We start from the raw sequence: 25,891 nt of genomic DNA, 5'->3' as shown, positions 1-25,891 counted from the left end.
AGCATTTTTCAAACTGCATATCATTTTAAGATTCGACTTGCAGGAAGACAAAATATGGTCATTCAATCAAATGCTTTTATCATTTTCTCATAAATATTGTTTGCATTTTTATTGTATTTTAGATACTTTAGTTATGTAAAGTGAACATGAGAATATTAGGAAAGCTGAAGAATATGAATAGCTACCATAATACATGTATTTTTTCATCAAGCCCATTGTTTTAGAAACCAATGCACCATTATTATATGCTGGCTTATTTTATAGTTATATGCAGTTTAATTTTATGTTCATGTTACTGTAGTATTGTCATTATAGTAAAAGTATTGATAATTTTTGTTGAATCTTGCAAGTTGCCTAACATTCAGAATTATTACTACCAAATTTTACTGATAGGTTTTTTCGAGTTGACATAATCTGTCTGATAAATAAAATAAACTGGTGTTTAAATTATATGCATTTCTCTTAATGTTTCATTGAAAGTGAGATGGAAATATAAATGCTATCCAGAAAAGTGAATTCTTTTTGCCTGAAATAACAAATTGTGCTAAATGATTAATGTTTATATCATTTTAGAAATGTCAATATTAAAGTTTCTCCTCCTTCTCTTCTTTGATTTTGAAATAATTTATAATAAAATAATATATGCATAAGTGTAATTAATGTAAAGTGTCATTCAATAATATAATTTATTTTTACTGATATTTTTATATTTCTTATCTGGGTTTTCATTTGGTGTTAGAAGGAGGAAAAGACTGTAATGTTTTAATTAAGGAAATAATTAAAACATTACAGTTTTTTAAATAACACAGTTACAGTAATGTTTATTGAAGCAATCAGTGCTGTGTGATTGCCAGTGATTGAATAATGTTAAAATGCATTGTTCATAAGGAAATCTTTGTGTTATAGATTTTATTTTGACACAAGCTGAAATTTGAATTATTGGAAGCACTTTGAAAACCCGAATTATTTCCTATTATTAATCCGAATTATTAATCAGGCCAATATATAACATACAAATTTTCATACAAAATTATTTCTTTGAGTATATTATAAAGAGCTCATTTAATTTTATTATTTGTACAAATTTTAGACAAAAGTAGCATGTAACAGTTAAAGATTTATTGAAGCCTACTTGTTACTTGTGGTAACAAAGAAGTGTGAAAGATATTGCCAGATTAGCGAACATGACGATCATTGATGCTCAGTTTAGAAATTTAATAATATACTGAGAAATGCTGGGAACTTTCAGAAGTAGACATTTCGGAAATGATGGGCTTGATAAGAAATTTACATGGTTTTATTATTTATTCTTTAGTTAAGAATGGATTTTAGATGTTCATGTGAAAGAATTCTCTTTAATTATACGTGAAAGAATTGTTAAAGTTTGGCATTTAAAAAAATGAATTAATAATATGCAATTATCTTTTTATTATACATATATTACTATATATTTCTAATGCGCTATGTAAATGTCAGTGCTAAACAATTGAGATACTATTTTCAGGGCAATCTTTTCTTATACATGAAAAATTCTGATACTTTCTTATCATCTGCCCTCACAGCTTCAACTTATGCTAAAACAGCAAGAGTATGCACACAATAATAGCAAACTAATAAATGCATATAATTGCAATTTCAATGAAACATTAAGAGAAATGCATACCACACACATGTATTTACATGTTTTATATTTAATCTTTATTTCTGAATAGTATTCCATTGGATGAAAAAATATGTGAATATTGACCCAATATATATATTTTTGTGTGTGTGCATCCTAAAATTTCTTGTTTCTTATAAAGTGCTTATTTGAATTACTACTTGTGAACAGAGCAGTAGATATGAACTGTAAACTAACCATTTTGCCAATTTTCACAGCTTTGCAGATAGTCAGAAAGCACCAAAATTTGTAATAATGTTAAGTTTAAATGATGTTCTATACTTTTGTGTTAATTTTTCTATTCTATTAATTCTATTACTGTGTTATCAAACTTTCTGCAGGAATTTCAACTGGTTAAGATGTTATTACCATGTGGAGAAGAATTTGGTTTTCAAGCTAGAAAAAATTGCAGCTGAAGGATTTTGTAGAAGGTCAGTCAAACTGGTTTTAGTTAATTATAATTTAATTTTGGGTGAAGAATTCTCAAATTTATTTATCATAAGTGTCTAAAGGTCTTCTAAATTAAATTCTGCTTGTTTTTGAAATTTTTCATGACATTCATTCTTTGATTATTATTATTTTTTTTTTAATTTACTGACTTATGTCCAGGCACATAATGTTGCATTTAATGCCATACCTTAAATATTGTAAAATGTTAAAATAATACATTTCACTTAAAAATGTGGTTGTGACAGTAAATTTTCTGTTACATTTAATCATATCTATAAACATTGGTATACATCATTTTTCAATAATTTGTATATTATTTTGTGCATTTCTTTTACATCCAAGATCTGGTATATGACTTACTTTTCAAACTGATAACATGGTGTAATAATGTAATCTAATGGTTAAAGTTTACTATGGAACGGGCCAAATTTAATAAATTATTCTTTGATAGAAATTTATTCATGTGTTCAGTGTGTCTCATCTCTTTAAATTGCTAAAGTAAATTTTATGTACTTGCATTTAGGAATTTTGACTGTATCAGAGTAATTTTGTTTCAGTTATTATAACATGCAAGGGAAAAAATTCATTCATAGCTCCGTATTTAAAATTAGTTAATTAAAGTCCTTAATAAAGAGGGACGTTTTGTTGTTTTTAATGTCAATAGAGTTTAATTCAAAAATATGCCACATTAAGGGTTACTTTTTAACCTAATTTAAAATTTTCATTACTTTAACATGTCCAATAATTGTTATTTTAACTCCGATATTGTAATAATATCAAAATTCCTTACTTTTTGATAGGTAATCCAAATGTAAAACAAGAAAAGAAAAAATTAAAATCTAGAAGTATATTTATTTCATACCTCTAACAAATAAAAACAACGCAAGCACTTTTTACTGTCTATCTGCATAGTGTGGCATGTCCCGTAAGACTGAGATTTGTATGGTCAAATCCATGTTTCAGTTAAAGGAAAATGCATGCACAGTCTTCTGATTTTCCCTTCGATTAAGGATTCTGTATATACTAGCATAAGAAATATATTAGTTAATGCAGTGTTATACATCAATATTTATAGGCAATTATTGTGGCTATGTTTATTATAATTTTGTTCACTGTAATGGCTGGAGTGCCTAAACCATCATGCTGTGTAAACAAAACTCAAATCTTCATCTCTGCATACTGCTCCACTAGTGTTTAAACCACTGAAATGGTGATTATGGTACAACATCTTTGGTAAAAATTTACTCTACTGTAACCCTTGGCGAATCTAGACTAGACCTCAAACTAGACTGGGAAGCGACGCTGACTGCCGTGTCGAAGGGCTGTGAGACCCTCGGACACTTCTCCCACGGTGTTCACCTTCAAAATTGGGAGCGAAACTGGGAACAGTCGAAGGTCTACTTGTATGGTGCTCAAGGCTACTTGTATGCTGCCCAGCTACCTCGGCCATTAGCCCTACCTGTAAGCTAACGGCGTAGCTGGTCTATGCGCAAAATATCTGTATTCAGTACCTGTAAAGTGATTGTATGCTAAACGACTGGCGCAAACGTGACTCGTTGCCACAATGAATTTCGGGAACTTGATCCGATTCGGACAACTAAAATAAGCAACAAAAGCAGCTATTTTGATTAGAATAAACTCACTGTGTCAGAATTTGTATTAAAACTACGGCAGAAATTCGTCAACACGTTAAAGTAATTTTGAACGTTAACCCTTAGCTTCAGAGTTTACACATGGTTCATCTTTGTAACAAAGTTTACCCCTCTCAAGCGGACATAGTTTGCAGATTAGGATCTCATGCTGTTTGTGTTGTGTCAGATTAAAAATCTGAATCTAGTTTCCGAACTGATAATACAGCATATAGAATCCATGATCTGTTAGACTGCAACTGTCTTAAAATTTAATATTTCATTGTTCGCAATAAACACTGATCCTATAAACTAGTGAGCTGAACCTAGAGGCCGTCCAATCAATCTTACGCAGCCAGCGAATACATTTCCAATCAGTTAATTAGCATTATTATGATACTATTTACTGCGGAAAAAATTTGTAACAATTTCAGAATTTTAATAATTTTGAGTCCAATTATATGTTATTTTGATTCTTATTAAACCCGAGCATGATTAAAGCCTCTGAAAATCTGCAAACTATGATAATAAATTAATTCAGAGATTTGAAGTTAGGCATTTGATTATTTATGACTTTGCATTAAAATCGTTGTAGAATATTTTATTTTCATAATAGTATTTTACTTTTACTGCTGCTTGTATACTCATGTTTAAAAAATCAGGAAGCTTCCGGAATTAAATCAATGTACACATTGACTACAGACATGTTGATATAAAAATTTAAATTTAAGGAGAAAATATCTAGTAACAAAGTGCAGATAAATGTTTTCACACACAGTTTTGTTTTTTGGTACCTAATTGAGACATATAAATTATACCAGACTAGTGGAGAATAATAATATAAAACTGTGTAAAATTGAGACTATTGGATATTCAATAAATCTCACAAATGTTCCGTTTCTCTTCCTAAGCAAATGCATAGTATTCTCGTTCACTACGGTCGATAACTATTATTATTTGTCTCTGATAGCTTTTCAAGAAAATCTCTTATAATACTTTACTAAAACAAATGCATGCAGCTTATGCAGATTGGACTATTAAATATTTAGGAAAATTGGTTCTTCAGATTTCTTAATGAAATTCATGTGCATAGAAACAGGTTTCGATTCGATGATGCAATGGATGTTTAAAATTATGTTTACTGTTTGAGATTAGAATGATTGCAAATAATGTTATACCGAATTTGTCACTTACCAGTTTTTTCGTATACTCTTGCGGGTATATAGATTTTAATTTTGTGAGCATGAATAGGAAAAGTCTAAAGAGCGTTGAATGCTTTTTAGATGAAACTGCGTTGCCAAAAATTATAGGCAGAGTGGTGGCTTTGGAGTAAATTGCATAGTATTTTGTGTTCGATTGCTTTGTTGTGTGTTTAAATTGTTTCTTTAGTTGCTGTTTGTCATATTTTAGCTTCTGACAGCTGTAAAGGTGTTCGGGGAAGTTCTTTCTTCTCCTCGACTTTTCTTTCTCATGCATAAAGCTTTTTATCTAGGTTGTAATTCGATTATGGTCCCTCTCTGTTCTTTTCAAAATCTGATTTTGTTTTTCCCAAAATCTTTTTTTTTTTTTTTTTTTTTTTAATATTTTCCTACTGTTGCCATTTATCATTTGCGAATTTTATCTTGCCTTGACGACATGCATGAAAGCTCTTGGGTTCCAGATGCCGATTTTTGTAATTAAAAAGAAGTTAATTAATCCTTTTTTCTGCTTAATTATTTCCATCACATTGCTTAACATATAGTTCAAAATGATTTATGTTTTGCACGAAGTTTTATGAACGTAATTAACAGTTAAATATTTTTTTAATTTCCGGGAGAGTAAAATTTCTGTATTAAAAACATATTTTAAATCTATCTATGTATGTGTACACATAAAAACAAGGTGACACTGTTACAGACGCACATGCATTTTTAGAGTTTCGAATTATCAGAAATGCCAAGATATACAGATGTATGAAAACAAAATTTTGCTGTTCAATTTGTTGCGAGTTTTTATTAAGTCCTTGCAGTCTCCATCTGAAGTTACATCCATTTATACAAGTATTATTCCTATATTTTCCAGTGGATCACAATCGATATTACAATGGATATTTATTGAATTTCACTGACAGTTTTGTCTGAAATGTGAAAGATTAAAAATAATGTTTTAAACCTGTAGCACTGGATATAACGAAAGAAGGAACCTGAAAAATTTGATAGTACTACTTTGTTTACTGTACGCAATTTTCTTCGCGGAACAAAATTACATCAGTTTTTACACAATTACTGTTCGCTCTGCCACTTGAAATTTTGTAAAATAAATTCAGCTTTGTTAAATTCTGCCATGAGAAACTGCATCAAGATACTGAATTTTGAAACAATATGTCGCTCTTGAAGAAATTTTATAGCAGCTTCATTTGTAAACTACTGTTAAGGAGGAAGTCAAAAATAGCTACATAAGCCATATACAACACATCTCCCAAGGAATCTTTCACAATTAATCCAGTCTCCCTCTTTTTAGATTATTGTTTCATTGGGTTAAATGTCCCTAGCATAATAGTCAATGTCAATGGAATCAATAAAAGTTAGATCTTTGTTCAATGTCTTACAGGCAAAAGAGACTTTGCGAAAACGTGCTACAATGTTCACATTTCTATTTTTCTTGGTTGAAGAAACCGGTCTGGTTTACGCATACGTTTGTGAAATAATTATCTATATCAGCCTTTTAAAGTATTGTTATGAATCCGCACACTTTACACTGAATGGAGAATTGTCGGCACTAAATCTTCCAACAAAACTTCGTATGTTGCTGCAACGTATAACAGGACCATGCATAACAATTTCCCACCTGTGTCATCTTCATTTACAGAACCACCGCTTTGCCTCTGAGAGGTAGCGCAGTTTCATAAAAATACATTATAGCATTTGTATTTCATTTTATTAGGGTTGTCAAAAATGACTAATTTTTTATACTGCATAAGTTGAGGAGAAAACTGGTATGCAATAAATTGTTTCTATAAACAGTAAATTAATATTCTCGCCGTCCCAAATTAGTAGCTACATTTAGGAAAACATAAGGATGTCAGATGGAGGCAACTCGTACAAAATAACCCATCTGTCTAAAGAAAAATTTCATCGTCAAACTCTTCTTTCGCGAAACTTGGCATGTAATCCCGAAACTATATCATGAGCAAGAAATTCCTTAAGTATCAATTAAAACTGTTTTATTTGCGATTGAATTTTTCTTAACGTGCCGTTTTCATTGTCAATTTTTACTTTCCACAACTATAGCACTTATTTTAGGACACATTTTTCGACGCGAATTTACAGCTTTCGCATTCTGTTAAGCCACGTCCGATTCCTTAAGAACTTTGCCGATAGCATGTCACAAAGATTATGTGATTAAGGCAAAGCTTCGAGGGCTGTCTGCCTAAGGGGAGAGATGCCTTCGTCGAGGACTTTCTAAGGGAAACTTATTCGTATACACGATAAAGATCAGTTCCAGGTTTCACTTTTATGAACGAGAAATCGCACAGTTGGTACGAAGTTTTCCTGCTTTATAAATATTAGGCCCGAAGCCCAATTGCTTGCCATGTGTTCGTGAGCGTGGATCTCCGAAGAGCAACAGTAAGGGGTAGATTAGGGGCCGCAGATCATTACAGACCAGCTAAGACATAAGTTTGGTCTATCAAATTCAACAACAAGAGTATAAAATACATAAATATTTATAGCAGTATATACAGGTAATAATGAATACACTTATAGAGCGGGACGTCACCGCATTCGCAGGTAGAAACCGATGTAAAGGTTTGTGTTAAGTGTACCTAATGCCCAAATGTTCAGGTTATGGCAACTAACCTGTTGAAATGTTGGTAACAGTATAGTCTATGATCAAAAGGTGTCTAGCCGGCATTAGGGAATGTAAAATGCAGTGAAAGCAAAATAAATTTGGGGTATCCAGGAGACAGCTTCTGGGCGCGATAAGATCATTGAAATCACAAATGTCTCGTATAAGGTCCATGGTGGAAACATGCTTACGAATTGGGGCGGGCCTTGCTTAACACGTTCAAGACCAGCATCCCGTATACGCGACGCAACGGTTCCACAATTACCAGCCCAGCGTCGAGTATACGCGATGAACTCCGACCACTCTTTACAGCCCAGCGTCGCGTATACGTAACCTGAAAACGAAACGATTTATTTGAATTTTTAAATGCTAGTAGATTGTGCTAAATGTTAACGGTTTTTACATCGGGTAAGTCACCTTACTTTTGACTTTTATGTATGAGCATCAGTTTTTGTTCTGTGCTTCTGGTTTTGATAGATCTTATTGGTGTAAACAAACTGGGAATCACAGCTTTTTAAGGCTTGCTTGTTTATTTCGTTAGGAATTTCGTTTTTTGTTGTCTTTGTTTTTATTCTTTGCGTTTTTCATTATTAGAATGCGAGGGGAAATGCATCTAGGTCATTGTTTTCTTTTTCCTTTTTTTTCGGGGGAATGGGAGGTAGGAGAATGTGGAAAAACGCATCTAGCTGATTATAGCGCGTGTAACGTCGCCGAACTTCTCTGATGGAAAACTTCAGACCAGTTGTCCATTTTTATATTTGTTATAAAACTTAATATAGACTTTCTTGGTTAATTAAAAATTAATTTTACAATGTTATTGCAGAATGCGAAGATATAAGCCTTCGCAATGCATGATGCATCTTACTTGCTCAAATATCAAACCTGTGAAAATATCAAACATGTGAAAATAACAAACAAAAACGAATATAAAATATCAAACCTGTGAATATTGATGCAAGTAGCGGGGACAAAATCTGATTTATTGTTATCTATAATATAGATAATTTTATATAAAGGAACACTACTTATATACTGTCGCTTCGATTACATCGAGTTATTGCGTCACCATCTAGTTTTTGATAAAATGGAATGGCATCATTAAGCCCCCTTGAAATTGAAAAGAATAATGGCTAATTTTCTGTTTGGGAAATTCGATATGAAAAAAATGTAAAAAAATGTTAAACTAATCGGAGTCAGAGAATATCTTACTGTAGAGGTACTTATAGGTGTTTAAATTTCTCCTACATTACAGACATTTCAATGAATAATATACTTCCGAAAATTAAAAACTTGCATTGTCGACTTGTAAATAAACTCATCAATTCATGATCCTGCTTAGTATGAGAAATGAAAACAAATTTAAACTGATATGCAAACATTTTAACAATATAACTATAAACGGAAAAAAAAATTAAATATCGGCTTCATAGCCTAAGCGATAAAATGAATTTAACGAACTATTAAACACCCCATGTAACAAACTCTCTTAAAGTATCATCTCTGAAATGTAGTAATTTTTCCAAAAGCGTTCGATAGATATAGACCTAATGTTAATCTTTTGCAAGGCCCCGCCCTAACTGCGCTGTGACTGTAAAAAGTGTTTATTCGCGATTTACGAGACAGATATTAGTTCCGGTATCAGACTTAGAGCTCAAAAAATACTCTTATATAATTTTATAATGTCCCTTTTACCAGAAACATTTCGTTATTCTCATACATTTCCAAAATACATTTCGAAAAAAGTTATTCTCATACATTTCCGAAATTTATTTTATATTTAGCTTAATCGGAAAACGTTTACGAGTCTTTTAAGACTACGGAAAGTTTAAATAATGAAACGTATTCTTGCAGTGTTCACAAATCATGTTTTTAACGATTAGATATATTACATACAACGATTTCTCTTCTTAATATAGGAATTTAATCGTTTCGAATATGAAAGTCAGATTTTCCACCACGCCCATAGCCTACTTTTTTCCTCGTGTGAACACTTATTTCGGCGTTATATCTTCCACTTTTTATTATTCAAAAATTCTCTACCATAGTTTTTTTTTTTTTTTTTTTTTTTTTTTGGTGTTGTTATTTTTGCACTTGGTTCGCATTTTGCTCTTATAAGCCCAAAAGGGGCGTTTATCCCGAATGAGATACCAGTTTCGAAAAGGCATTTTGCGTCGAAACATTTACATGCTCATCTCAAATTTTTCCCATCAAATGTTATCGCCCGGTGTAATATTTAAAGAAGTTAAATAATGAAGAGTCTGCATAAATGTACGTATGTTTCTTGCACTGTGAAAAAACAACAGAATATAGAGCCATCCAATTTTGAATAGCGTAGTCCGCCACCCGAACATGGCCACCAAAAGGTCCGAATATGGAATTTGTTTTATTGTCTATTTCATATTTTGTAAAACTTTAACAAATTTTTCATTAACAAACTCAACGACGTTCAAGCGAGCTGTGACAACACTGTACGGAACAAAACATTTTTATCTTCAGCGGGCAACACTCTTTTTTTGGAAATTCTAAAGATATGGTGTTTTTAAACATTTTGTGATTTTTCCGTTGAATAGAGTTTTATGTGGCTTAAGCGGTAAGAATGTGATGCTTAGTAAATAAAGTAGACACACAAAATTTTAATAATAAAAAGAGAAGAAAATAACTTTTGTAAGGATATCTTAGTAAGGAAACTGAGCATTGATATGACGAACTGAGGAGGGACTGAAACAAAAAAGAGAAAAATTTATGCCAACACTTCTACGGCTGCATCGGGATTTCTAAACGCACAGCGCTATGCTGCTGTTATAATTTTTGTTATTTTGCTGTTGAATTATACATGTGTAAGGGCGAAATAATGCTGTTAATAACAAAGCTAATAAGAATCAAAATGGGTTACTTACTGTAATAGCAGATTGGTTGACTGCGAGCTGAGCGCAGTCACAACCTTAATAATTTCTTTTAGCGACTATTAAAATCTCAAACTTTTCCTACTTCTCCCCCCCCCCTGCACTAACCTTTTTCTCCTCATTGTCAATCACACCTGTTTACGTTTCATCCGAACAGAAATGCCCCTTAAAGCATTGAGAGAAAATGTGTGCTAAAGTATTTCTAAATGCTTATTGGGGAAAACAGCGATGAAAAAGTTTCACTGATACGGTGAAACGAAACAACCTGCGTTTTTCTTGTTTTGTTTATACGGAGAATTACGCTTTCCATAAATGGTTTTCTGTTTTTATTCCCTCTATTTCAGGCCGACAAATTTGCTTTAGGGTTTAAACAGAAATAAAAATACGGCTGCTAAACGTTTTTATTAGCTGATGATACCCCAGTCGAAAATTTTGCTGAAATAGCGTAAGAAACATGTACCGAAATCTGTTTTGCCTTAGGATAAATCTATATATATATATATATATATATAACGTTTTAATAAATTTTAGCATAAATTAGGAGAATTTGAATTAAAAATGCAGTAAAATGTTGGACAGGAATGTTCGAATTCAGAAAAAAGGCATGTATGAAAAAACTTTAGAAATACATGTATATATTATACGCATATTTTAAAATACCTATTCTGCATACACCATTTTTTTTTCAAATATGAAATACTGTGCATATTAGCGTATTTTTACCTCTTTTCGTTCTAATTTCTCCATTGAAAACTGGGAGAGGAAAATATATTCTATTTCTTCGGCTTCGATGATAAATATAGCCCATTTAAAAGCGCCCATTACATACTAATAATTATTATCTATGTATTTCGAAGAACTTATCTATTTCAATAATATCGGGATGTCCGGAAAATAATGCTAATTTTTAACCTGTATCTTTAAGGTATCATAAATCAAAAACAATTTTGTTAATCAAAATAAGCATCAGCAGAATCAATGCATTTTTGCTAACGACATATATGTGTATTAATGCTGGTAGAATAAAATTATGGAGTTCTGGGACGCGATAAAATTGTTAAAGGCGTTATTGGCCTCATTTGGTCTTGGAAGCATTTCTTCTGCAGAATGTTATCCAGATGTTTGAAAAAGTGGTAATCGGTCGGCAAGAGGTGACGCAAATGTGGGGGATGAGGGAGAGTCTGGTATCCTAATTCGTCCAATTTCTGTAGTGTCAGTTGTGCGAAGTGCGGCCGAGCATTGTCGTGGAGAAGAACTGGCCCGTTTCTGCTGAACAATGCCGAGCACACGCGTTACAATGTTTGGAGCATTTCGTCGATTTGCTGACAGTACTATTCTGCCGTAATCGCTCGGCCCGGATTTAGGAAGCTGTGGTGGATGAGACCGGTTGCAGACCACCAAACAGTGACCATTACTTTCGTTTGGTGCACATTTGGCTATGGAAAGTGCTTTGGTGTCTGACCACAGTCCAACCATTGAGCCAAACGTCGCCGCTTGTTATGGAGGATATACTTTTCATAGCATGTAAAACTTCGATCAAGAAAATGGTCGTTTTTGGTGCGGAGACGAAGAGCAAACAACAAACAGCGATTTTTCATTTTCGCTACAATTCCGTGTCGTACCCACTTATCGAGCTTCTTTGACTTTCCTATGCGATTCAAGAGATTAGAAATCCTTCTTTTGCTTACTCCAATCTCCTCTTCAAATCGTCGTCATCAACAGCTGAAGAAGCGTCCACGACCCTCTTGATCTTCAAATTCTCCACGGCGAATCTTTTGGTACCACTGTTGTACAGTAGAATCAGTTACACATTTCTCGCGCCATACTTCAATGGCATTTTGAGCCGTTCTTGCTGCGCTGCGGCCTAGCTCGTGCTCATGAAAATAAATTTGCCGAACACTAAATAATATTTTTAAAAATCATTTTTGAACAAAATGATTCTAATAAAAATATAAAGCGAAAATAGAGCTTTATGATGATGTATAAGCCGATGTAATTCACAATATTTTTATTGCTAAAAATGTACAGGAAATATAAGCAATTGCAAAGATCTGCATTATTTTCCGGACAAGTTTTACTAATAATACTTCGATATTTACGAATTATTTATTCGCTACTTGCGCACACATTTTACATTGGTACCGTTAATCAGAAGTTTCTAACTCATATGCTGAACCCACTGGCAGGAGGTAAGCTAGGAAAAAAAATATGCGACTATATACAGTTACGCATTTTGTGCATTGATAGATGATTTTAGCGCAATTATGTGTGAAATCGTTATATTTTTCTGTAAAATGTAAAATGAAAATCTTAAGAAGCGAAGCTTTGCCAAAAGAGGAAGAATACAGGGCAATACTATTAACATTGAGAGAATGGGTATCTCGCTAGCTCACCAAGCTGGAGACCGTTTTCGCTACACTTTTGTTTGGTCTATTTATACCTGCCTTTGGTATTGTGGCGGAATAAATGTAATTAATCTAGAAATGTAACTGTGACCGTATCGTGCCCTCAATCGCTCTCCAGCAATTTCGAGAAGGGAAATCACTAGAGATTTCTCTGTGACCGTAGGAAATCTACATATATAAGACAAAAGAGAGCATCATTCTACGAGTTCTTTAGTTCACGGCGATTTCGGAAGTATGGAAATGTCTCCGTTCTCCGTGTTTGCTTCGCTCCTTTACATGCGCTTTGCATTGCGTTGTTTCTAACATTCTTAGAACTTTGAAATGTAACTACTGATTGTAATCTGTGATCCTGTGAATTGCTATACGAGCATATTTTAGGATAGTTCCTGAAATGTAAAACGTTCGTTTTTCTAAATAAATTTTATCAAGTGCCAATCGGTTTTGTGTACGTTAAATCTATTATGAATTTGTGCGCACGCAACACTACGATTCCCGGCTTCGAGTATTCTTCCATTACATATTTATAATCGGAATACAAGAGTGAACACTTATAAAATATTCGAGCGAACGAAAAATGTCTTTTCTTAGCATTATCTAAATTATTTTCTACATTACCGAAATCATACATTTGAGGGAGTACGAGCAAACGTACTGAAAAGTGGAAGTTTCTACTGAGAACTAAATTAAATCTTAAGCTATCCCAATGGCTACCCAGAAAAATTAGTGCTATGTTCGCTGAAATCTATACAGAGAGGACAAGCACCATTGACAAGAATAAACAACACTGAAGACAAGACTGCTAACGTAGAATTTCAAACAGTAATGTGTGCTCGAAAAGCCGGACTGTCTCCAATCCAAAACATCTCTAGAAATACTACTTTTCTCTGCCTCATTTAAATACGTACGAGCTAAGGTTTACACTCTGGCAGGGAAAATGGAAGTTAGAACTCACAGTAAAGACGCGTAGCATAAAATAACTGGTTAATTAAAATGAATAAATAATTTACAATCTTCATCTTTTTTATCGAACTCCATGTCGAGAAAGTTACTGTATGCAAACATGCTCATATCCGTCATGTTTCAAGGCATACCTATATTTGCAACGTCAAAAAATTCCTTTGATTTATGAAAAAATTGATTCTTGATTTAATCACTGACTGCAGATTTTCCTTCTTTTCGAGAATCTGACAGCTTTTCCATTTGCAAACAGCAAACTGAGTTCAGAATCACATTGGATTGCACATCCCACCTCACCTGTAATAAAAAATTCCAGAGAAATTAAATTTCTTTCAACGAGATTATATCTTGCCAATTTATATATATATATATATATATATATATATATATATCTAGCTGCATTTATTTCGCGCTATGATATAACTACCGAGATATGTTAATCTGAGTGTGAATGTTCATCAGCAAATACAATAATGGCAGACGTTCAGTTTGCTTTATTTCATACACTAAACCAACTACCTCAAAATTTAAAAGTGCTAGAAAATTTTTCATCAACCAGTGCAGTTGAAACAGTTATTAAACATTCATTAAATGGTTATAAAGAAATTATCTTTCGTTTCTAGTCCTTAATTGCTTCATTGTTTTGCTACATGTGTTCATCTCATTCAGTTATTAATTAAAAGTGGCCGTAACATATATTAAAATAAATCTAATCAATTCAGATCCCTCACCTGGAATCCCCACATGAATACGTCTAGGAAACGTTTGAACGATAATTTTAAATATTAACTTTTATGTACGTCTTAAAATATGACCAGACAATGAAGAATAATTATAAGGAAAAAATACATGTAAAAATACAAGCCGTATTTAAGAACTATGATCACTATCTTTCCCGTGCCATTTTTGAAAGCCTTGGGCTTTTCAGAGTCAAACATTTAAACGGTAGGAGGATTTTTGTGAATATTTAGCTATCTAAGTTTAATACAATTATAAAAAAATTAATAATTATTTCTGTTCCCATTTAAATTTTGTTTCTTTGAAACCAAAGTGAAATGTTCCATATGTCCTGTACGCAGTTTTATTTTCTTAATATAGTAAGTTGCTTGCCATTGACATTAGTGGAACGATTGCTCAGGATACGTCCTGGATTCCAAGTTCTTGCTGTTGCAAATCCAGCTCTTCAAATACGCCATGACAGCATTTCATTGCAATGGACATCAACGTGTAAACAAGCCACCATTATACTCTTTAGAAAACTTGTTTTACAATTTGTGTTTGTACAAATTATCTATTTCAAATGTACTGAGTGTTTTTTGAGAGCTCTTAGTAATCTATCTTCCCTAATATTCTAAATAGAGATGATTCTATTTTGAAATATTTATAGATTATAGAAATAAAGACTTGAATTTAATTGACAACTACAATTTGCACCCCTATGATTTGCACTTTAGTCACCAACGCTCAATGTTTGCGTAGCAGTTATTGCTATAAAGCCTTTATTTGGGATCCTACTTTACTTACTTGTTTATTATTACATCTTATCTATTTTTCATTTCATATGCATTTAAATATGCAATTTCTTAAATATGTAAATATATTCGAGGCAAAAATAACTTTATGCTTTAAATTCGTTGAAGTGTTTTTTGTATACTGCGGCATTTTGATAAATTGGGGTTTTTGCAGTAGATGATCATGTTTAGAATATTCACTACTTAATGAATAAAAGAAATAAAAAAACATTAATGCAAATTTTTCCGTGTAGTCATTCTCCTCTTCTATGTACCTTTAATACAGAAATATCGCTGTAAATTCGTACATATGTCATACCATACCTGGGACTCTATTACGGAAGTGGTAATAGCAGGGAATAACTGATCTCCTGTTTAAAACATAGTACAAAAGTACCAAAGTACTATATCACCGTGGTCAAGTTACAGATTTTAGAAAAGTCAGCATCTTGGACCTTGATTATAACGACATCATCCTAGTTGCGCAGTTTTGCGATATTGATATGCGCCTTTTAAAGAGACACAATAACACACGAGATTTTCCTATCAACTTGACCTATAACCTAATCCAAAAAAAAAAAAAAAAATTCATTTGCGTTGTGTATTAACCGGATTAACCCTGAAATAAAACTAAGTAGTGGATTGGTGAAAAACATTAGCACAAATAAACATACCATTGACTGATCCAATAGAAAAGATTATTTATTTAACTCTTAAGCAATTTATATTTTAGAAAATTTTAACTAGTTAGGGAGAAATAATTGAATAAAATAAAAGGGTATACTTTTACAAAATAGACTCGCAATTTTCCTTCAAAACATTCTGCAATATCAAACATTATATTGAATTCATACTGATAAGCATAATCATTTACATGGTATGATAGAATAACGAACCCTCCCCGGGGAGAAAAGAAGAAAATAATATTTAACAATTTACACTTTGCAAGAGCATTCCTCACAGAATAAGCATTTAAGAACTTACTTACAAAAACAAAATGATACTAATTTCTTATTGCACATTATAATTTCTGAGTTTTGAGATGAGAGAATAAACCGGGTAAAATATTTAAAAATAAAATCAGGCTTTACATCTTAACAGACAACTTATTCCAACAGCGTAGTAATGAAACCCAATTAATTACACCTGATATAAAAATCTTAACGATAAAAAAAATTTTACTGCTTTAATTAAATTATTTAACTAATAATATATTTCCCTAGCCATTCAAATTTAGTTACTTTAAACAAGAAAAAATTTCTGAAGTACAGAAGAAATAGTGTATAATAAAATAAATCAACCATTAACTATAGAGAAGAAAAAAAATAAAATCCCTTAGCTGTCGCTTCTAGGAGGCCTGGTTGGTGAGGTGATCAAAGAAGAATTTCTTAATTTAACAGGTCACAACTAAATACCCTGAAGTCTTGTAGAAAAAGTTCCATGAAACTAGCCAGATGGCTTGTAGAAAGTTCTATGGAAACTATTGAAGTTTTGTAGAAAAAGTTCCATGAAACTATACCCAGATGGCTTGTAGAAAGTTCTATGGAAACTATTGAAGTTTTGTAGAAAAAAGTTCCATGAAATTATACCCAGATGGCTTGTAGAAAGTTCTATGGAAACTAATGTCATTGAATTTTCTTGAAGTAGAAGCGTCACCCGCATTGACCTCGGTTGAAGAAATTTTTGTTGGATGAAATTCTTGACTCCTTAAGGACTAGGATTGGAACATGTCTATTTTCAGCAATAGACATCCTTGAAGATAGCTCTGCAACAGGTCATCAGATTTGACGAGATTTTTGGTTTTGTCTGAAGATCACTGAGTGTTGGACATAAGCCGTTGTTAAACTATTTCAAGTGGATATTCACAGCAGATAGAACATTTAAAACTTATTGATAGTAAGCTCAGGGGAAAAAATTATGCAGATGAAAATAAGGCTGATGAAAAATTAATCCGTGGCATAGTTCTTTCGAGGGCAAGAGCCCCGTAGATCACGCGGGAGAAACTTCGCCATTTTTCCTTTTAGCCGGCTTGCAGAGCACGCGCCTCTAATCCCCTGAGAACATCTTAATTCGCGGCTCAAAAGTGTTATAAGCGGAAAAAAGGTAAAAAAGTGTGCTCGTCCCACAAAACAACCCTTTAAAAGGGAGAGCGCCTGACTGCCAAGTTGGCACAACTCACTCCTCGCCAATAGTTAAACCAGATGTAACTACAGCATTCCTTCACGTTAGCAAACTCGCCAAAGCCACCACTTTGAAACCCCAACAGAAATTCTAAGTCGCCAAGCCGCAGCCAAATAACCACGCCTAGTGAACGGGGAAACTTGGAATTTCAACAACCCTGCAAGCCATCCCAACGAAAGAACGCTGAAAAACTCGAAAAAGCGACTATTTTACCGGAAAAGGGCACTTCCTCCCCCACAAGAGAAATCACAATGAAAATGGAAAAAAACTATTAATTAAAGCTCATAAATAAAATGCAATTAAAGTTAGGAAAACGAAAGTTATGTCAAATTAAAGAGCTAATTTTTCTGCAAATAATGATATTAAATACTAAGAAATCAAATTAATTTTTAACATGAAAAACTGACTTTATTACATGAAAAATTCACCTATATCCATTGTCTGAGTGTACAAGATTGAAGACGCAGTTTGCGTAAACTCGAATAGCCGAAATAGATTACACTAGAATTAATAAGCCAAAATAAAAGAATATAACCAAACTTGTTGTGTAGCTCAAATTTTGAATAATTACAAATTAAAATTTTGATTTTTATAAATCACTTAGTTAAATTAAATTCGCTACACAACAATATGTTTTTATAAATATTCTAAAAGGATGCTTCAATTTCAACAGTGCGGCCTTCGAATCATACAAACCAAAAGCAGTTCAAAACTTTGACGGATAATTTCAAATACTGGTCATGATGTTAATGTAATTACATCACTCTACCATCATGATTATAATGTAAATCCAGCGATAATCTATAAATTTATTTCGCCTACAGACCCGAAAAATTATGAAGTATTTTCTCCTCAGCCATTTTCTGGCATGGAGATAAAAAGTCATCTTCTACAGTCCTGGATTCCTGCTCGAATCTTAAAGAATGCATCGATGCCCATTAAGTATTTACTCTCTGTGAGCCATGGATACACTTCTAAAGTTTGATTTGGTGTGGTTTAGTTGATTTTGGGAAAGCACACTCGCGCTCTCTGCCTAATTTCTAAGGGAAACTCTCTCATATTAAATTACACTTGGGGAAACTCAGGAAAGGCCTACGCAGCCAGCCTGTTCGCCTGAAATAGAAACCATGTCGGAACTAGTGCTAAGCGATTTTACGGTTCCGCCACTGCTGGGCGAAAACTACGATCGAATTCTTCTAGAAAGGGTGATAATATGAGAGTGGCTATAAAGCCGCCGGTCTAGGATTTGTATTATATTTGATGTTATAAACCAAAAGAATGGCTTAATTAACTTTTATTTGTATTTTCATGAAACTTGTTTTCTGATTCTAGTTACGTAGCTCTTAAGGGCAGAAATTGTTCAAGAGGCTAAGGCAATTTCGAGTGTTAGCCGTTAGATTGAGTGTTTACAGATACTTCAGCTTTGTAAGAAGGTTTAATTATCTCAAGCGAACATCGTTTGCAGATTAGGTTCCCGTGCTGTTTAGACTGTGTCAGATTAACAAAAGGAATGTGGTTTCCGAGCTGATAATACAACATCCTAGAGTCCATGATATATTAGACTAAAGCACTGCTAAAAATTAATATTACAATATTTCATGGTGCACAAAAAACTCTAATCTTATAAGCTAGTGTCGTGAATCTAGAGGCCGTCCAAGCAATTTTACTAGCCAGCGTTACATTTTCCATTCAGTTAATTAGCATTATTAAGAAATTAATTATCATGGCAAGGATATGTAACAATTTTGGGGATCAAATGATTTTGAGATCAATTTTAAATTATTTTGATTATCATTAAAAGCGAACATGAGTAACGCCTCTGAAAATTTACAAACTGTCATATTAAACTGCTGGCTTTGGAATAAATTGTAAATCTTTTAACTTGACTGTTTGGCTATGTGCGTAAAGTATTGCTTCAATTTTATATTCAGCGGCAATGTTTTTAAAAACTTAATTCAAAAGCTCGAATTATAAGACAGTGAAGATTTTAGTATTTTTGAAAAAAGATTTAATTTATGCTTTTAAAACTTAAATGATGTTTAGTTGAGGATTGCTTTCGAAAAGCTCCACCGGAAGATTTTGTCAAATAATGTATTTAGTGTGGAAACCGCGGCTCGCGAAGATTTTGTTTTGTGTCTCTCTAAGACAGTCAGAAAATACGCTTTGATTCGAGATTTCCTTCGTGCGTGCGATCGAAGATTCATGTCGGATTTCCCTATACATCTCCCTAACGTCAGGTACTCCACGTAACTACGTAAATCCGTTTAACTAAATGCTCTCTGGGTATTTTATGTGTGTTGCGATTCCTAGCTTTTGCACTTTTGTGAGTGATCTTTTTGCTGTGTTTAAGTGCTGCGATATTTTTGGATTACCATGAACATTATTTCGGCCGGAGATACTAAATATTCCCTATTGGTAAATACTTCCAATAGTATGTGTGAAAATAGCGCTTGGTCTACTTCGTACGCCGAAGCCTCGTGCCCCTTGCAAAGAAGATGATATGTGCCTTGATGTGGAATCTGCTATTTTATGTGTGCGGTACTCCGGATAGGTTGGAATTCCTGAATAACAAGATGGTAGACGACATTTATTTCGATAAATTACCATCTCCGTAATTTTAGAAATGTGATACTTCGTATTGAGCACATGTTGACTCGCTCTTCGAAAATTCGAAAAATTATCTGTCACCGTATTTAAACATACTGTGGCAAGCCTCAGGGTTACAACGTGCAGGTTACAAATTAAATAATCACAACAGGGATTATTAATCTCAAGATTTTAATACGGATATCTCACGCAAACGGAAACGTTACATTACTCTAACTAGTACATAAATATACTGAGTGAAAAAAGGGAATTCCCCGCTTAGTTCGCAGTTAAAGAAAAAATAAGAATAATAAAATAATAGTCCAATCAGAAGCGGCTCTTCTTCTGTCGGCTTCGCCCAGCCGTTGCGTAATCATCTGTCTGAAGCAGTGCACTTCTAATGGAAAAACTCGCTGAATGGAACGAAGCAGCATACCAGCTTGAGTCTTTAGTTCTACAGTTCGTACCTTGCCATCTTTCCAGGGAATCAATCGAATGAACTTAGCTGAAGGCTAGTGCATCCGTTTTTTGATGTAATCTCCAATTAGAACAATTTCACCCAGCCGTAGCTTTGATGATTGACACTTCTTATTTTGGACCAGAAGGCCTACATATTCTTTCCTAAATCTATGCTTTAAATCACTAAGAAGTTTTTGGCGATGTCTAGCCAATTTTCGAAGCCCTTTTGAATAGCAGAAGTCAACATCGGGAACACCTAAGCTATGATTCTCGATGAGAAACATGGCTGGGGAAAGTGGAAGTAAATCATTCGAATTTTCGGACAGATAGGTAAGAGATCGAGAATTAATTATTGACTCACAGTCGCAGAATACCGTGTATAACTCCTCAGTTGTAAGAACCGCGTTATCGAGTGTCCTTCTCAAGAGTTCCTTTACTACACGAACTAACCTCTCCCACGACCCTTTCCACCAAGTGGCTGGGGGAATTACATTTCCATATTACGCGTTGTATAACCATTTGCCTCAAAATGTGTACCCAATCGAGGTTATTAAGTTCTCTTTGCGCTCCTCGAAAATTGGTTCCCTTTGTCTGAATAAATTATTCTCGGCCACCCCTTCTGGCTACGAATCGTTTCAACGACAACAAGAATGCGTCCGTAGACAACGAGGAAGTCAATTCCAAATGAACGGCTCTAAATATTGCACATGTGAAGAAAACAATCCAAACTTTTTCACCTACCTTCACAAGCAAGGGTCCTGCCAAATCAACTCATACCACCTCGAAAACCGCTGCGTCATTGACACGATCGTCTGGTAGAGACACTGGCTTGAAACCGGGAGACTTCGCCTCGTATAGATTGCATCTTACATAATTTTTTACGATTTTCCTGACCGCTCTTCTACCCCTCACTATGCAAAATTGCTCCATAATATTCCAAGTAATATTTGGGTCCCATCGTTACAATTTTGTAAATGATAATATTCGATCAGACGCTGGGTGAAAATGCACCGGTCTGGTAAAATAATGGACAAATAAAATCAGGGTCGTCTGATCATCGTTTTAACCCTTTTAATACACTCTCTGTCTGATATGACACTCATATTAGAAATAGAGTCGGAAGAGAGAAATATTTAATTTGTAGAATTTTTAAAAGACTGTTTTCGGCATATTCCATCTCATGAACGGTTAAATCTCCAATGTCTTCACATGCGCGTTTACTTTTTGCGTATTTCACATACCGCAATATCCATGAGGATCCATAAAAATTCGGAAACCTAATGGTCTATCAAGGTATTTCCCCTTCAATTGAATTAAGGTTACATAACCTGAATTTCCTTTTCTTCTCGTTCTACCTCAGAGGTCTCGTAAGCCAAACGGTCTACTGTTAGTAGGTTCCAGAAGCCAGGACGGACCTTCCCGCAATAGAGAATCAGAAAATAAACGAGGGGGAACTGCCTCTTGAAAGTATATCTGCCGGGTTTAAATCACGTGGTACATGGCGCCAACACTGAGAAAGAATCAAACTGTTTATTTCTTTTACTCTATTTGCATAGACAACTGACCAATCACCACAGTTCATAATCCAACAGAGTGCTACCATAGAGTCACTCTAAGCAATAATTTTCAAATCGGGAAAATCTAAGGCGGAGTATACTAACTGAACCAATCTCGCGCCACTGCAACAGGTCATCAATTCTAACCGGGCTATATGAGGTTCGAATCCCGCGAACGGGCTGGCTGCATGGGTGTTTTCGTGGTTTCCCTATGTGTAACGTGTATACGAGCCAGTTTCCCCTAGAAAGTCCTCCACGAAGGCATCCCTCCTCTTAGGCAGATAGCCCTAGTGTGCTTTGCCATAATTAAATACACACACAAAAAAAAAAAGAACCTAACCGGGCTATTGTCAGAGGTTTTAACGGCGCTTCCCTGGATTTGGCTCTGATCAACAGAATTTTTCTCCCATGGGCGTTACAGTTCTAATGTAGACACATGCACCATAGGAAGTCTTACATGCGTCAACGAATAGATGTAACGCTGAATTCTCATTTCTCTCTACATATCGTGGAATATTAGTTTTCCCAAGATATTTAATTTCATCCTGCCATTTCTGAAAAGCTTTCTGAATGTTGTCTGGCAAGGCGCCATCCCATTTTAATTTCATAGTCCAAGCTTCCTGTAATAGTAACTTAGGTAAAAAGGTAGATGGACTCAAAAAACCCTGAGGATCTAACATTTTATGTACTATAGCCAAAATACTACGTTTACTTATCTCATTATCCATTGAATAATTAAGATTACATTTTAAAGTATCGTTATCCAAATCTCATAGCCCACCAGCGGCCGAGCGGTAAAGTCGCTGATCACTGGTAGTTCAGTCCGAGGTTCAAATCCCTCGAATGAGCTGGTTGCATGGGCGTTTACGTGGTTTTCACCATGTGTAACGTGTATACGAATCAGTTTCCGTTGGAAAGTCCTCCAAGAAGGCATCCCTGCCCTTAGGCAGATAGCCCTATTGTGCTTTGCGATAATTAAATAAACCAAACCAAACCAAACCAAATCCCATAAGATTCCAAGAAGAGAAGTCCTACCTGAACTACGGGAAATACAATGACCTAGAACTTTACTCTCCCAACCCCAAGCGTTAAAACATCCCCATCTACTTTTGGAACAAATCCGCATATTGTGTTATTAGTAAGTACTTCAAAGTTATGTTCATACGTTCCCTCAAAATTTCTTAAATTAACATCAAACACTAAATGGCAATTAGGACTTGTCTCTCTCTCCCCAAACAAACCATGTAGAATGGTTTGTTTCGATTTGGGACGCAGTTGCGAAAAAGGGATTACCCTTTCTGAAAGATAAGATTATGTGAACTACTGTCGAAAATCGTACGAACTGTAGGTTGCGTACCTTCAAAAACTATTTTTAAATCAAGTGTTTGCAAATACACATTTTCATTAACAGTTGACTGATTAGACAATGCATTACTTGAAATAAAAGTACTTTCAGTTTCAATTCGCTTTACAGTTTCGCTATTAGAGCACATAATGGTATAGTGAAATTTATACACGTGTTAAAACTTTTACTTTATTTCTGCAGGCCTATGAGCTATGTCCAACTCGTAGCCAGCGAAAATAGACAAGCGTTTGCACCAAAGGCTTTCGTTTATCTTCTAAACACATTTTGCGAGCAGAAAAACATTCGGCAGAATTGCAAGATTTGTAACGAAAAATACAACGTAAATTCCGCCTACCTGTATTGCCTTGGAAATTTACGAAGGCAGCAGCTGTAGAGCATTAGGGAACATCAGAATGTGGACGTGAATGAGCAGAACGGGAAGCTCCGACCCGGGTACGGGCGAGCTTGTTCATTTCCTCCCTTTGCACTTGGTTTCCAAGAAAGCACAAATGTTTATCCAAAGAGCGCACACTATCTTGCTGGGACAAAGTATCATCCATGGAACAGTTTCTGGTAAGCAGGACTCAACAAGTGGCTCCAAAAATTCAGCAAATTCTTAGTTCTACCGAAGCTTTCGAGTGCCATGAGCTTGCTCTCAAGTAAATCATATAGTTCAGCTAAATCTCCTTACCAGCAGCATTTTTCATTACTATGGAAAATGGATCCCGTACATAAATCTGAACCAAAAATTCATCTCTCTCTAAGCCTTCTTTGAGTTGTGCAATTATCTTTGAATAGTTTTCATTAGTTGGCGGAAAACTTGTCACCAATCTTGCCGTTTTAATATCTACTACCACACACTGTAACAGATATTGAGATTGGTCTTAATCCACAATAGCATCATCTTTGTGAAATTGTTTCAAACTGGGATTAAAAGGCAAGAATGTCCTTCGGTTCTCCACTAAATTTCCTCAATTCTAGTTTCGGAAGTTTGAATTTCCCTTTTTGCTCGCTTTTTGTTCCTTCCGTAGCCGAATATGCCTTCTTTGCATTTTTCAACAGCGAACCAAATTAAACAGAATTTGTCTGGGTATTCTTCCACTTTCGAAAGTTCTTCGGAATATTCATCTTGAAGCGTATTCTCATTTAGCAACGAATTCAAAATTTATTCTTGAGTTGTTTCTAAACGTGCGAATTTTTTCCTGAATTTGTTTAAACAACGTACTGACTTCGTCACTTTTAAAACTTTCGTTTTCAATCTTCTGAGCTATATCTGGGCGACTAATATCTGTAACCTAAATGCGATTTTATTCTAAATCTGCACCCTAAATACGGCTGAGCTATTTCTGTACCCTAAATGCGACTTTCGTTTTGCTTTCAAAATTTTGGTATCCGTACTTAACGAAAAATAAAATCGCAGACTCTATGTTCTCGAGATTTAATATGTTGCAACCCACTAGGTTACAAAGTGCACGTTACAGTTGAAATAATCGGAGCACGGATCATTCAATGTCGAGATCTTTTTCGATATTTCACACAAGTGGAAACGTTACATTACTCTAACTTATACATAGACATTAAAAGGGATTTCCCTGTTTTGTTCGCAGATAAAGAAAAAATGATAATAATGAAAACTAGTCACAAGCCTCTTTTTTTCTGTCGACTCCTCCGAGCAGATCATCCGTAATCGCCTGTCCGAAGCAGCCGTTTCCAACATTTTGCTCTCAAATTTGGGTGCAGATTGGATTGGATTGGATTATTCAATTATGGCAAAGCACACGAGAGTTATCTGCCTAAAGGGAGGGATGCCTTCGTGGAGGACTTTCTAAGGGAAACTGGCTCGTATGCACGTTACACATGGGGAAAACCACGAAAACGCCCATGCAGCCAGCCCGTTCGCGGGATTTGAACCTTTAAATTTGGATCCGAGTTTTTATTTTAAATTAACTTTCCGAAACACTCGTTGAGGTAGCATTCGTTCATAGTAATCTCATTCCTAAATATTTTATTTCTAAATCTTTGCTTCTGTCAAATTTTTCCTATTCACCACTGCATCGATATTGAAGGTAGTTTTTCTTATTTGTTTCCGCTCGATCACAATGGTTAGTGACTGCATTTCACTGACAGTTTTAATTGAAATGGGAAGGAATAAAAGTAATGCTTTAAAACTGCAGTACGAGAGGAGGAAACTAGAAAGTGTAATAGTACTAGCTTTTTCATTTTGTAAGAAAATTTTATCGCGGAATAAAACTATATCAATTTTCTGCACAATTCCTGCTCGCTCTGCCACTTAGAATTTTGCATAAAAAATTCAGCTTTGTTAAATTATGCAATGAATAACTGCACCGGAATCCGGAATTTGGGAATAGTAAAGCATTCTTAAAGAAATTTAGTAGGAGTTTCATCTGTAAATTCAATGTCAGCG

The 25,891-nt window shown here is 34.4% G+C and overlaps 1 protein-coding gene across 1 annotated transcript in view; it reads left to right on the top strand.

Annotated features, from left to right (window-relative positions):
* The window catches only part of LOC146993777 (uncharacterized), a 52,689-nt gene that overhangs the window by 636 nt on the left and 26,162 nt on the right, over positions 1–25,891 (top strand). The window contains exon 2 of the mRNA XM_085826535.1: positions 2,002–2,091. The gene's annotated coding sequence lies outside the window, so the exon portion shown is untranslated. The remainder of the gene's footprint in view (positions 1–2,001; positions 2,092–25,891) is intronic.

The sequence above is a fragment of the Stegodyphus dumicola genome, chromosome 11 (assembly GCF_044657685.1).
Source record: "Stegodyphus dumicola isolate Sdum_Otavi_A_Nest chromosome 11, ASM4465768v1".
Classification (NCBI taxonomy): Eukaryota; Metazoa; Arthropoda; class Arachnida; order Araneae; family Eresidae; genus Stegodyphus; species Stegodyphus dumicola.
The sequence above is the reverse complement of the archived record's forward strand: the minus strand, read 5'-3'. Positions and strand labels throughout refer to the sequence as shown.